The following is a 12705-nucleotide window of genomic DNA, read 5'->3' as shown; positions in this document are numbered from 1 at the left end:
AGTAGCTCTATCGTGATGTCGTAGTTATCTATTTTTAGATACTCCTTCAATTCTCGCTAGTACCACTGGGAGGGAGGGGATCTCAACCAGCGCTCACGCGTCTGTCTTTACTGCTTTATCGTCTATCGGCTTAGCAGTATAGATCATACTTCTTGCTACGGCGATGGGTCATGATTACGATGATCGATATACGTCGGAACTGGCATTGGTTATACCCATTCCTCGCCGGTCCTCTTTAGCTAGTCTCTGTGAAATCTTGTGTCGGCACGCGAATCATAGGACGGGGGACCCCACCTGGCCCGGCCCGGCACGGGCGTCCGCGCAAGGACAGGGCGTCTCGGTTCCCACGCTCCGCCTGTTCCTGGTTCGTTTTTTCCTTCTTCTCTCCTTAACCTCCGGGGGTAGGGGGTGGGGTGGGGGGAATGGCTGGCTCCGGGACGCGAGAGATGCCCCTGGAGTCATTTGGGGTCAGACCCCAGTGCTCACGCCAACTCCCGGCCCCTCGGGGAGCGCGGCACTGGGTTTCCCCTATAGAACGGAGTAATTTCCTAATCCTAGAAACTATTTCAGAGGCACCTGTTGACAGGCTTCCCTTAACTATTCGCCCAAGAACACTTTTGCTTTAAGTCCATAGGCTGGAGTTTTTTGGGTTGTTGTTGTTTGTTTGTGTAATGGGAGGGGGGTACTTCGGTTTGATCACCTCTTCACTTCCTATGAGATTACACTTTTTCAAAAATACTAGGATGGTCATTTCTTGACTTCACGTATCTAAGTCAGGAGCCAGGAAATGCGGGGAAATCGATATCGCTTTGCAACAGCTCCTTCTAGGCCCACAGGAGACATTTATTTTTAGAAGGCTGGAGACAAGAAGTAGTGACACGCTGTCCGAGAGATTCTCCAGGCCACTCACCCCCGCTGAGCACAGTCTTATTTCCTGTGGTTCTCTCACGCTTGTTTAAGCCGTTTCTCAGCAAAGGGAGGAGTTGCTATTTCCACACGGGCATCCAAAAATGAGTCACAAGGCTCCTGTGCTCATTGTGAGACTGCGCTAATGAACGTCTGAAAAGTGAGGTTTGCTCTGGCTGTATTTAAAGTTAAGACTAAAAGGTAGGATGGGTGCACGGCTGAACTGGGGCAGGTGGTATGAGAAGTAACAGTTCAAGTTTTCCATCTCCTCAAGCTCCTGCCTGATGGTACAACATACCAGCGAGGGTCACTGGGCTGATGGAAGATAACCATTTAAATCACATGCTTTGCCACAGAGGCCCAAGGGAACATTAATTTCATAATTCAGTAACTGAGTTGCCATTGCGTTCACTGGTATGATATGGCAGAGACGTGTCATCTTACGTAGTCATTGTGTGTCACTCTCAGAATCAAAATATTTCAGATGGTTTGTCTTTAGTAAATTAGTGCTAAACCACATGAAACTTTTTGAGGAAGGTGGGTACCAGCTGGGGCTGAGAAATTTAAACTGATGGGCCTCACTGCAGCTGGGTAGTAGCTCTTCAGAAGGGCTGTCCATTACCTCAAAAGACAGGAGAGAAGGCACAGCATCTCTATTGGAGCTGAGCTGAGCGCAGGCAGCCCAGCCTACAGTTATTGGGCGCCCTGTATGTGCCAGACTCTTCACTGAGCTCTGTTCAGTAAGACAGGCTCCTACCCACAAAGGCCCTAAAGCAGCGGTTCTCAACCTGTGGGTCGTGACCCCTTTGGTGGTCGAACGACCCTTTCACAGGGGTCACCTAAGACCATCCTGCATATCAGATATTTACATTACGATTCATAACAGTAGCAACATTACAGTTATGAAGTAGCAACGAATATAATTTTATGGTTGGGTCACAACATGAGGAACTGTATTTAAAGGGCCAGAAGGTTGAGAACCACTGCAAAAGCCTAGTGTGGGAGGTCAGAAATCCACTGGGAAGTCCAATAGAAGGAGATGAGCTCTATGACATATCTATGCCCGAGGCAGGGTTTCTGTTCCAATATGACCGGTGTTTCTGCAGGTCTGGGAATTTGAATATATTTGGTCGCCATTGCTGGAAAAATGAGGACAGTTTCCAGCTTAATCATCTACTTGTTTTTGTAAGCAGCCTGTTGTCTTATTCAGTAAGCATTTTACTCAATAAATGCTATAAACATATATTAATTAGAAAGGCATGATTTTAAAGTTGTTTGAATTGACTACATTTTGTATTATTTCCTAACCATGTAGAAATAAACCCAGCCTGTTATTACCCCTAGACAATTGCAGAAACTTTCAGTTACTTAACTTTTAATGCCTTGCAACTTTATAATACTACTAGAGGTCCAGTGCACAAATTTGTGCACTGGTGGGGTCCCTCTGTCTGGCCTGCTCCCCCTCGCAATCCAGGACCCCTCAGGGGATGTCAGACTGCCGGTTTCGGCCTGATCCCCACAGGCCAGGCCGAGGGACCCCACCGGTGCACAAATCCATGCACTGGGCCTCTAGTATGCATATAAGATCTTCGGTTAATCTCTTCCCATCCTCTTCCTTCTCTCTGAGATTCATCAGTCTGTTCCATGTTTCCATGCCTCTGTGTTCAGCGTCTGCCCTCTGGTGGTCAGTGCTCATCATAGCTACCAGTTGAACGGTCCCTTAGGCTTTTATATATATAAGCAACTTTCTGATCATTTTTTGTTGTTTTTTTTTTTAAATGAAGCAATACAATTTGTATTCAGTTGCTTGCAAAGTGTCTTCAATGAATGACATGGCACTTATTTAAAAGATTTTAACAGAGGTGAAACCATTGTTTGTGTTTTTAAATCTTAAAAAATATTTTTATTGACTTCAGAGAAGTAGGGAGAGGGAGAGAGAGATAGAAACATCAATGATGATGGAGACTCATTGATCAGCTCCTCCTGCGCATCACATAATGGGGATCGAACCCCCAGCCCCAGGCATATGCCCTGACTGGGACTTGAAGCGTGATCTCCTGGTTCATAGGTCAATGCTTAACCACTGAGCCACGCCAGCTGGGCCTGATCATTGTTTTTATAGTTCAAATCAATCTTTTCAAATACATTATAACTATATGAGTTAAAATGAGTAAATCCACTGTCACAGTTTACTGTTGGGATTGAAATCTGCTGAAGTACCTTTGGACTTGATGCCAAAATCTATTCAATTGACAGCTTTACCTGAATTATACTTCATTTCCCCCTCGAGAGCCTCAAAGTCATCTTTTCTGTGAGAAAGAAAGGACTGAGTGTGTTCATCATCACACTCCTTGAACTTGGCACAGATTTTACTCCTGTTAAGTGTTAGGAAGTATTCACTGATTGAATAATGAACCTTAATGTAAGAGGAGGGGCTGTTAGGAGGGAGGGGTAGTGACTCAGCAGCAGGATCAGTATCATCCGGTAGGGACTCCAGCCTGTTTAGCATGGGCACAGGGTGAGGCTGGGGAGAGGGCTGGAGACACAGGCTGAGTCAGATCACAAAGACTTGTGGCCATGTAGGAGTTGTGAGTTTATCTCAAGCAAGTGCATGATTTTGTCAGATACGTGTATTCAGAAGACAATTTAGAATATAGACAGAGAATAGATTGGATGAGGGTGACACTAGCCTTTGGGAGACACAGAGGAGATGACTGTCATGTTTGAGAAGAGAAATTAAAGAAGGTTTGAGTCAGACAGTGATAGTGAGGAATAGAAAAGAGAGAAGGAGGTGACGTATGTTTAATAGGCAGAACCTGGCCTCTTTAGAAGTGGGCAGTAGTGAGGGAGAGGGAGGAGTTTAAGATGACCCCCACATTCCTAGTAAATGACTAAGGTAGGAATGCAAGAGTAGGATAATGAATGGAAGGATAATGAGGATAGTGCTTGATGCATAATCAGTATTCATTAAGCATTTTTGGATGAATGAAAAATAATAATAACTACAGTTTATTGAGTGCTTATTAGTGACAAGCACTATGCTAGGCTCATAATGTGAATTCAGTCTTTTACTACGCACTGCAATCTTGTGAAGTAGGTACTATAACTGACTGCTTATGACAAGTGAAGAAAGTGCAGTGTTTGTAATAGATAAAGCCAGAAATTGATCCTGAGCACTTGGCTCGCCCGGAGCTTCCATTCTGAACCATACTGCTATGATATGCCATTTTCATGAATGAATGAATGAATGGATGGATAGATGGATGGATGGATGGATGGATGGATGGATGGATGGATAGATGGATGAATGGATGGATGAATGAAATCTTGGACACTGTGGTAAGCTAAAATTGGAGTCATTGTTCTGATCCCAACAATTCTTCCTCCTCCAGGAACAGCCCAATACATAAAATGGGCCCCCAGTGGCTCTATTGTGCTGCATAGCAACACTGCCCCTACTTCCATCCCAAGATATACCTGGTGGGTCTAGGAATGAGCCTAGAATAATTAGACATTTTCTCCTGTGAATTTTAAACATTTTAGTAAAGACTCACAGTGACTGAAGGTCCCTAGAGTTTCAACTGTGTCCTTCAAGCTGCGTTGCTTATGTCCCTTTTCAAGCACTGCAGTTGAGTGCTTTGTGTTTCTTAGATGCACTCAAAGTTTTGTTGCTATGACCTGTAATATCCCTCCTGAGGGGAAGCAGAAAGGCTGGCCTGGGGGTAATAAACTGCAGAGCATGGTCTGATGGTGGAAGAATCATCAACAAATGCAGGCAGGTCCATAACTACTCCAATTCTTACGCTCCTGGTTTGTGATCTGCCTTCTGGGCCTATTTTGTTCTGGTTTTACCCTAAAGCAGGTGCTGACCTACCCCTTCCAGCCTTTAACTTCCAGAATCTTATTAAGAGGCCTGCTGTGTCCCCTGGCCTCTTGATTTTGACTGTGCAAAATGGCCCAGGTTCTCTGGGTTCAGGCCCTGCTTTCTGTTTGCAGCTACAGGAAGATTCCTTTGGTATTTTTGACACACAACCCCACCCTCTTCTCTCCACCCCCCAAAGAAACTGGCCCCAACTGTTCGCTGTTCTCATTGTCTCATGATTCAGCCTCCCTTGACTCTGATTTTTGTTCAGCAAGCAGGGTCTAATTATTTTTTCCTTAGAGATCTCTACTTTGGGTCACTTAAGGATTATAAGTACTGAATTAATGTTGTACCTGAACTGATTCAGCAACCTCATTTTAAGTTTGACGTTTTAAATAGCACATGAAGAAAAGGTTCCTTTCAGCATTTCTTCAGCTTTATTAGGAAATCAAGATATTTATTTATAGGTTCCCATTACTGGAGACTAACATGAAGCCTTGTGGGATGGATGATCCAGCCCACATGGTCTGAATTCCTATATCCCTGCCTGTAATTCATTCACTGCTCAGATAACGAGAGAGGGAAAGGTTTTGGTTAATATTTCATGTGGGTTTGTCCTGCCTCTTCGATTTGACTGTGGTTTCCCTGAGAGCAGAGTTTGGGGTGGTAGGTCTCTAAGGGCCTCGTAGTTCTAACCATTTTGTGACTTTTACTGATAATGAAAACAACTGTCAGTGTAAGTCATTAGTTGGTGGGTCACTCCTTCTGAGTCTGTGGATGCCAGACTTTATTTGCATATCTCATTCAAGTTCTTTTTTTTAAAAAAAATATTTTATTGATTTTTTACAGAGAAGAAGGAAGAGGGTCAGAGAGTTAGAAACATCGATGAGAGAGATCAATCAGCTGCCTCCTGCACACTCCCTACTGGGGATGTGCCCTCAACCAAGGTACATGCCCTTGACTGGAATTGAACCTGGGACCCTTGAGTCCCCAGGCAGACTCTCTATCCACTGAGCCAAACCGGTTCGGCTCATTCAAGTTCTTTGTAAGGCTTAATAATTTGGTACTTTTTATATGGAACAGAGTTTTAAAATTGGTAATTTCCAAATACCTTTCTTGACCTAAGCAAATGTTTTCAACTTATTTATGTGCTTTTTTTCTTTTTCTTTTCAGTGGATACAGTATCAGGGTAATCCAGAAAATACTAAATTGCCTAGAAAAGTAGTCCCCATTTTGTATACCCAACAGTGTTACTTGTTTCTCTGTTCAAAATGATATTCCATTACTCATTGCCTAACTTATTGGGTAATAATGTGAATTCCGACTGTACAGAGTAGTGGAAATTGCTCTGTTGCTATCTTCAGATGGAAATGGTGAACAAGTATTGTTTTGTCTTCTGTTTCAGTTTCAGCATTGTAGCAATGCACATCTCACCTCCTGATTCATGTCTAATTTTCTATTATGTGTGTGTGCACCTTGGTTAGTGACACAAAGCTGTTGGCTTGAGGTAAACTAGAACACAATGTGTAAGCCAAATTTAATAATATCAGTAGATATTCCACTTCCTCCTCCCCTCGTCCCTGATTACTGCACGATAAACCAACATGTAGTGAGGTTAGCTGACAATATGATATAGCTTTTCATTATTTACAAAGAACTCATGATTATTTTCTCTTTTTAAATTTTGTAATTTAAAAAATATTTTTATTGATTTCAGAGAGAAAGGGAGAGGGAGAGAGAAATAGAAACATCAATGATGAGAAGAATCATTGATCAGCTGCCTCCTGCATGCCCCCTACTGGGGATTGAGCCCACAACCTGGGCATGTGCCCTTGAACGGAATCAAACCTAGGGTCCTTCAATCCACAGGCTGATGCTCTATCCACTGAGCCAAATTGGCTAGGGAAAATTTAAAAATTTTTTTTCAATTACAGTTTATATTCAATATTATTTTGTGTCAGTGTCAGGTGTACAGCATAGTGGTTAGAAAATCATATACTTCACAAAGTGTTTCACCTGATATTTTCAGCACCCACCTGGCACGATGCATAATTATTATAGTGTTATTGACTACATTTCCTATGCTGTACTTTACATCCGCGTGACTATTTTGTAACTATTGATCTATACCTCTCCATCCCTTTACCTTTTTCACTCAGTCCTCCAAACTCTTCCCCTCTGGGAACCATCAATCTGTTCTCTCTCTCTCTCTCTCTATCTCTCTCTTATTGTTCTTTGGATTCCGCATATACATGAAATTATATAGTATTTGTCTTTCTGTGGCTGACTTATTTCACTTAACATAATACTCTCAAGGTTCATCCATATTCATTCTTTTTTATGGCTGAGTAATATTCCACTGTCTATATGTTCCACAGCTTTATTACCCACTTAGCTATTGATGGGAACTTGGGTTATTTCTATAGCCTGGCTATTGTAAATAATGCTGCAATGAACATAGAGGTGCATATATTCTTTCAAATTATTGTTTTAGGTTTCTTCAGAAACATACCCAGCAGTGGAATCACTGGGTTAGAAGGCAGTTCCATTTTTAGTATTTTGAGGAACCTCCTTACTGTTTTCCATAGCGGCTGCACCAATATGCATTCCCACCAACAGTACACGAGGGTTCCCTTTTCTTCACATTCTCTCTAACAGTTATTTGTTGATTTATTGATGATAGCCATTCTTACCAGTGTGAGGTGGTAGCTCATTGTGGTTTTAATTTGTATTTCTCTGATGATTAGTGATGTTGAGCATCTTTTCATATGTCTATTGGCCATCTGTATGTACTTTTTGGAGAAGTGTCTATTCAGATCCTCTGCCCATTTTTTAATTGGATTGTTTGTTGCTGTATTTTTGGTGTTGAGTTGTTATGAGTTCTTTATAAATTTTGGATATTAATCCCTTATCAGAAGTATCATTGGCAAATATGTTCTCCCATTCAGTGGGTTGTCTTTTCATTTTGTTAATGGTTTCTTTTGCAGTAAAAAAAACCTTTTTAGTTTGATGTAGTCCCATTTGTTTATTTTTTCTCTTGTTTCCCTTGTCCAAGGAGATATATATCAGAAAAAATATTACTATGAGAAATGTTAGAGATTTTACTGCCATGTTTTCTTTTAGAAGTTTTATGGTTTTGAGTCTTACATTTAAGTCTTTAATCCATTTTGAGCCTGTTCTTGTATATGGTATAAGAAGGTGGTCTACTTTCATTTTTTTTTCATGTATCTGTCTACTTTTCCCAACACTATTTATTGACTAGACTGTCTTTACCCAATTGTATGTTCTTGCTTCTTTTGTCAAATATTAATTGACCATACAGGCATGGGTTTAATTCTGTTCCATTGATTTATGTCTGTTTTTATGCAAGTACCATGCTGTTTTGATCATGGTGGCCTTATGGTACAGTTTGATATCAGGTGACATGATTCTTCCAACTTTGTTCTTCTTTCTCTACATTTCTGTGGCTATTCAGGGTCTTTTTCAGTTTCATATACATTTTTGGATTATTTATTCTACTTCTGTAAAACATGCCATTGGTATTTTGATAGGAATTGCATGGAATCAATAGATTGCTTGGGTAGTATGGACATTTTAACAATGTTAATTCTTCCTATTCATCAGCACAGGATATGCTTCCATTTATTTGTATCTTCTTCAATTTCTTTTTTCAGTGTCCTATAATTTTCCGAGTACAGGTCTTTTACCTGTTTGGTTAAATTTACTCCTTGGTTTATGGTTTGTTTGTTTTTATGTAATTGTAAATGGAATTGTTTTTCTTCATTTCCATTTGTGATATAGTTCACTATTGGTGTATAAAAATGCAAACTAACTTCTCGATATTTATTTTGTATCCTGCTACTTGGAATTAATTTATCAGTTCTAGTAATGAATTTATTTATCAGTTTTGTGTGTAGTCTTTAGGGTTCTCTATGTACAGTATCATGTCATCTATAAATAATGACAGTTTTTACTTCTTCCTTTCCAATTTGGATGCCATTTATTTTTTCTTCTTGTCTGATTGCTGTGGCTAGGACTTCCAGCACTGTGTCAAATAAGAGTGGTGAAAGTGGACATCCTTGTATTACTCCTGATCTTAAGGAAAGTGCTTAGTTTTCCCATTGAGTATGATGTTAACTGTGGGTTTCTCATATGTGGCCTTTATCATGTTGAGCTATGTTCCTTCTATTCCTATTTTGCTGAGAGGTTTTATCATAAATGGGTGCTGGATTTCTTCAGCTGCTTTTTCTGCACCTATTGATAAGATCATATCATTTTTATCCTTTATTTTGTTTATGTGGTATATCACATTAATTGATTTGTGGATATTGTACCAACCTTGCAGCCCAAAGCAAAGCGCAAGTTGTGGCTGCCTCTACTAGGCCTGGGTGTGCATGGGAAGGGCCAAGCTGCACACCAAGGTTGGCTTCCACCCACACTGAGCCTGGGGCAGGTCAGCAAAAGGCCCAAAGCACCCTGAGATCCACCCCTGCCTGCCTCTGCATGCTGATTGCCTGTTAGGCTCAGTCACGGAAGAGCCTCTGGCGGTACATGAATTGTGTTCGGTAGGTTCTCAATGAATCACCAGGTGGGAGCCAGTGGTATTCACCAGACAGATGCAGATTCAAACTCAAAGCCAGTGCTGAGTGCCTGCAGATCTGTGTGGTGGCACAGGGTCTCAGGAAGTCATCGTGGTGAGGCCAGCAGAGTTCATCAGGCCCAAACAGACCTGGATTCAGCATGTGAAGGGAGGGCTTTGCACAGGAACAGTGGTGCTGGTCAAGCATGCAAGGGAAAAATCGCCCTCGTTCTAGAGCCACACAGCTCAGTTTGTTTCGGTTCCTGCCAGGACCTCCTGGAGAGCCTGAATTCAGCACAGGATGGGGGCACCTGGAGTTGGATGGGTAGGCTAGTGGGTCTCCGGTGTTGGGGGGGCAGAACTGGTCAGACTCCTGGGAAGTTGGGGAGAGTGGCCCCCTTTCCCAGAGGCACACAAATCAGTCGCTGACAACCCCTGAGTCTACCTGGACCTCTACACCCTGGGCCCAGGCAGCTGACTTTTTCACAGGCATGATCTTCACAGGGTGGGGTACAGAAAGTTGAGAGGGAGGGGTTATTGCCTTCTCCTCTCAACTTTGGAAGGGGGTATTCCACCCAGGAAAGATGGCATCTATGGTGTGGGAGAAGGACTCAGCACAGGGATCCTGGCGGCAGTTCCTTCAGGTCTCTTCCCAGAGCCACACAACCCAGTCTCTCCTTACATGACTCTGCTCTGCTTCGAGCCACCCTTCTCTGCCAGAACCCCGAGTAAGTAGCTGTAAACGAGATTTTGTGTGCTGGACCTTTAAGAGGGCACCTGAGTTTCTAGCAGAAGCTTGTCTCTCCCTAGCGGACAGAATCCCTGCTGATTTTCACAGCCAGATGTTATGTGGGTTCCTCTACCTGGCTCTGGTGTCCTGGGCTGGGGAGTCTGGAATGGGGCTGAGACCCAGTGCTTCTCAGGTGGAACCTTTGCAGCTGAGATATCCCTCCAGATTCTCAGCCATTGCACGTGGAAGCAGGGCCAGCCCTTTTTGCATCTCTACCCTTCCTACCCATCTCAGTGTGGCTTTGTCTGTACATCCTTGGTCATAAGACTTCTGGTGGTTATTCAGGTTGATTGTTCTATATTTTAGCTGTAATTCCAATTTAGTCCTGGAAGGAGGTGAGTGTAACTCTTCTACCTTTTCCTCCATCATCTTAGATCCCCTCATATTTTCTCTTTTCATTCCCACAGAAGCCTCATAACATAGAAATAATAAGTATTATTATTGTTGATGTTGTCTGTATTAGAATTTTAAAGATGAAGAAGGAGACACTTGGAGAGATTGAGTGACCACCCAACATTACCCAAGAAGTAAGGTGCAGAGGCCGAATACGTGTGTTGTCAGTACTTGGCTGAAGGAGGCAAGTTTAGTACCTTAGGTCAGTGACATGCCCTGGAAATAGCCTCTGAAATTTTATGTACAGAAAGTTTATTGGCAGGTGCTCAGGGAGTGAAGTCAGCAGGTGTACACAGAGGGAGAAATTGAACCATAGTGCATGTACAAGGGTGGCCTCAGCAGAAGGGAACTTTGGAGCTGGGGTGGCCTTTCAGAATTGTTCTGCCACCTCGAAGCAAGGGAACTAGTCATTGTATCTCTCAACTAGGATGCAGCTGCACCCAGGCTGAAGGCGTAATCTTGGGTTAACAGCTTCCTTCAGTCAAGGGCAATTCCTGGAGCCAATATTTATGGCAACTGGGGAAATGAGGGCCTTGGTCCTATAGGGGATCTGAGATTCACATCATATTCACAGTTGCGTGGAAGAGAGCATTCTCCGCTGCAAGAACTTGCTTGTGTGTTTCTGACCTAGACCATTACCCTGCTGAGTGGACCAAAAAAGTTGGCATTTTTCTCTAAGCCCCTTAAGGATTTATAATAGCTGACCAGACAGTAAGAAGACAGTAATCTTAATCCTAGGAAGATTAAGAGCAGAGGAAGAACCAGGAGAGAGTAGACCAGGACAAGTAGAGTAGTGGTGCATAATAGACAAGACTAACAAAATCCCTTGGCTGTCCAGATAACTAAAGTATAATTAATATTGGTCTTTGCTATACTTCTAGTCTTTAACATTATTAAATGGTAAACAGTTTTGTGATGTTAGGCTACATTTCTTCTCTCTTCTTTCTCTCCTTCTCTCTCATCTTTTTAAGCCTTTGAAAGACCCCAAACCAGCCTATTGAATCTCTGAAGCCTGTAGGTTTATAAGTATCAGAATTACCTGGGATATTTAAAAACACCGTTCCTCTCCAAACAACAACAACAAAGAAAACAAAAAGTCCAGGTCTACATTCAGGATCTATTGGAACAGAATCTTTAGGAGTGGAACCTATGAATTGAGATTTTTACAAATTTTCCCTAGATGATTTTGATACAGGTCAGAGTTCCAGAACCATTCCTCTAAACTATTATGCCCTGATGGTGACCAAGCCTGCTGGGATTTTCAAATTAGCAAGAAGTCATGAGAATCATGGGACAACAGAGAAATGCCTCAGCCTTAATCCCAGCAGGCTCAATACAGTGACAGTCATCCCTTATCTTTCACAGCACTTTCCTGGTGTGGCCAACAGAGAGACTAGCACAAATTCCTTGCCTGGCTTCTGACCAAGATTCCTGGACAGAGAGGGAGATGTCTTTGGACCTTTAATAACTTAGATACCTGGGTGAGAGATGCCAAATTCCTTGAATAGTTGTAGAGAGGGGGGAGTTAAGGGGATAGAGAATGAGAGAATTATAGGAATCAGTACATTTTCTAAGATTAAAAGAAGGTTCCAGGAAATCTGCCAGATGAAGCTCTGAGGTGTTGTCTTAAAACCTTAAATGACCATCCAATAAGATGAAAGAGAGGACTATGACTAGCAAATATAGTCTCTGATTTGTTGAAATTAGGGAATAATTATTTTTATTCAAAAGGAAAAGCACTTTTAAATTTTTACCAATTTTGAGTCAGGTCATTACATAAAATACTAGTCACCTAAAGAATAATCTGATAGTCCTCGCCGGTTTGGCTCAGTGGATAGAGTGTTAGACTGAGGACCAAAAGGTCCCGGGTTTGATTCTGATCAAGGGCACGTACCTTGGTTTCAGGCTGCTCCCTGGCCTGGGCGCTGGTCAGGGCTTGTGCAGGAGGCAACTAGTCAATGTGTTTCTCTCACATCGATGTTCCTCTCTGCCTTTCCCTCTCTCTTCCACTCTCCCTAAAAATCAATGGAAAAATAACAACAAAAGAAGAATAATCTGATAAATTCCTAGGACAATTTGACATGTTTTGTTCACTCCTTCAACATCAGATTGCTACAGTTCCTATACCTTTAATACTTCGTGCCTTCACTCAGGTTCTCTCTGATTGGGTTTCTT

At 42.3% G+C, this 12705-nt stretch overlaps 1 protein-coding gene across 3 annotated transcripts in view; it reads left to right on the top strand.

Moving 5' to 3' along the window:
• Window positions 1-295: 295 nt before the first annotated feature.
• The window catches only part of STX11 (syntaxin 11), a 31056-nt gene continuing 18646 nt past the window's right edge, over window positions 296-12705 (top strand). The window contains exon 1 of one of the 3 annotated variants that reach the window (XM_006084393.3): window positions 296-364. The gene's annotated coding sequence lies outside the window, so the exon portion shown is untranslated. The remainder of the gene's footprint in view (window positions 365-12705) is intronic. The other 2 variants (XM_014451838.2, XR_002828124.1) reach the window with 2 other exon arrangements.

This window comes from Myotis lucifugus, unplaced genomic scaffold (assembly GCF_000147115.1).
Source record: "Myotis lucifugus unplaced genomic scaffold, Myoluc2.0 scaffold_11, whole genome shotgun sequence".
Taxonomy (NCBI): Eukaryota; Metazoa; Chordata; class Mammalia; order Chiroptera; family Vespertilionidae; genus Myotis; species Myotis lucifugus.
The sequence above is the reverse complement of the archived record's forward strand: the minus strand, read 5'-3'. Positions and strand labels throughout refer to the sequence as shown.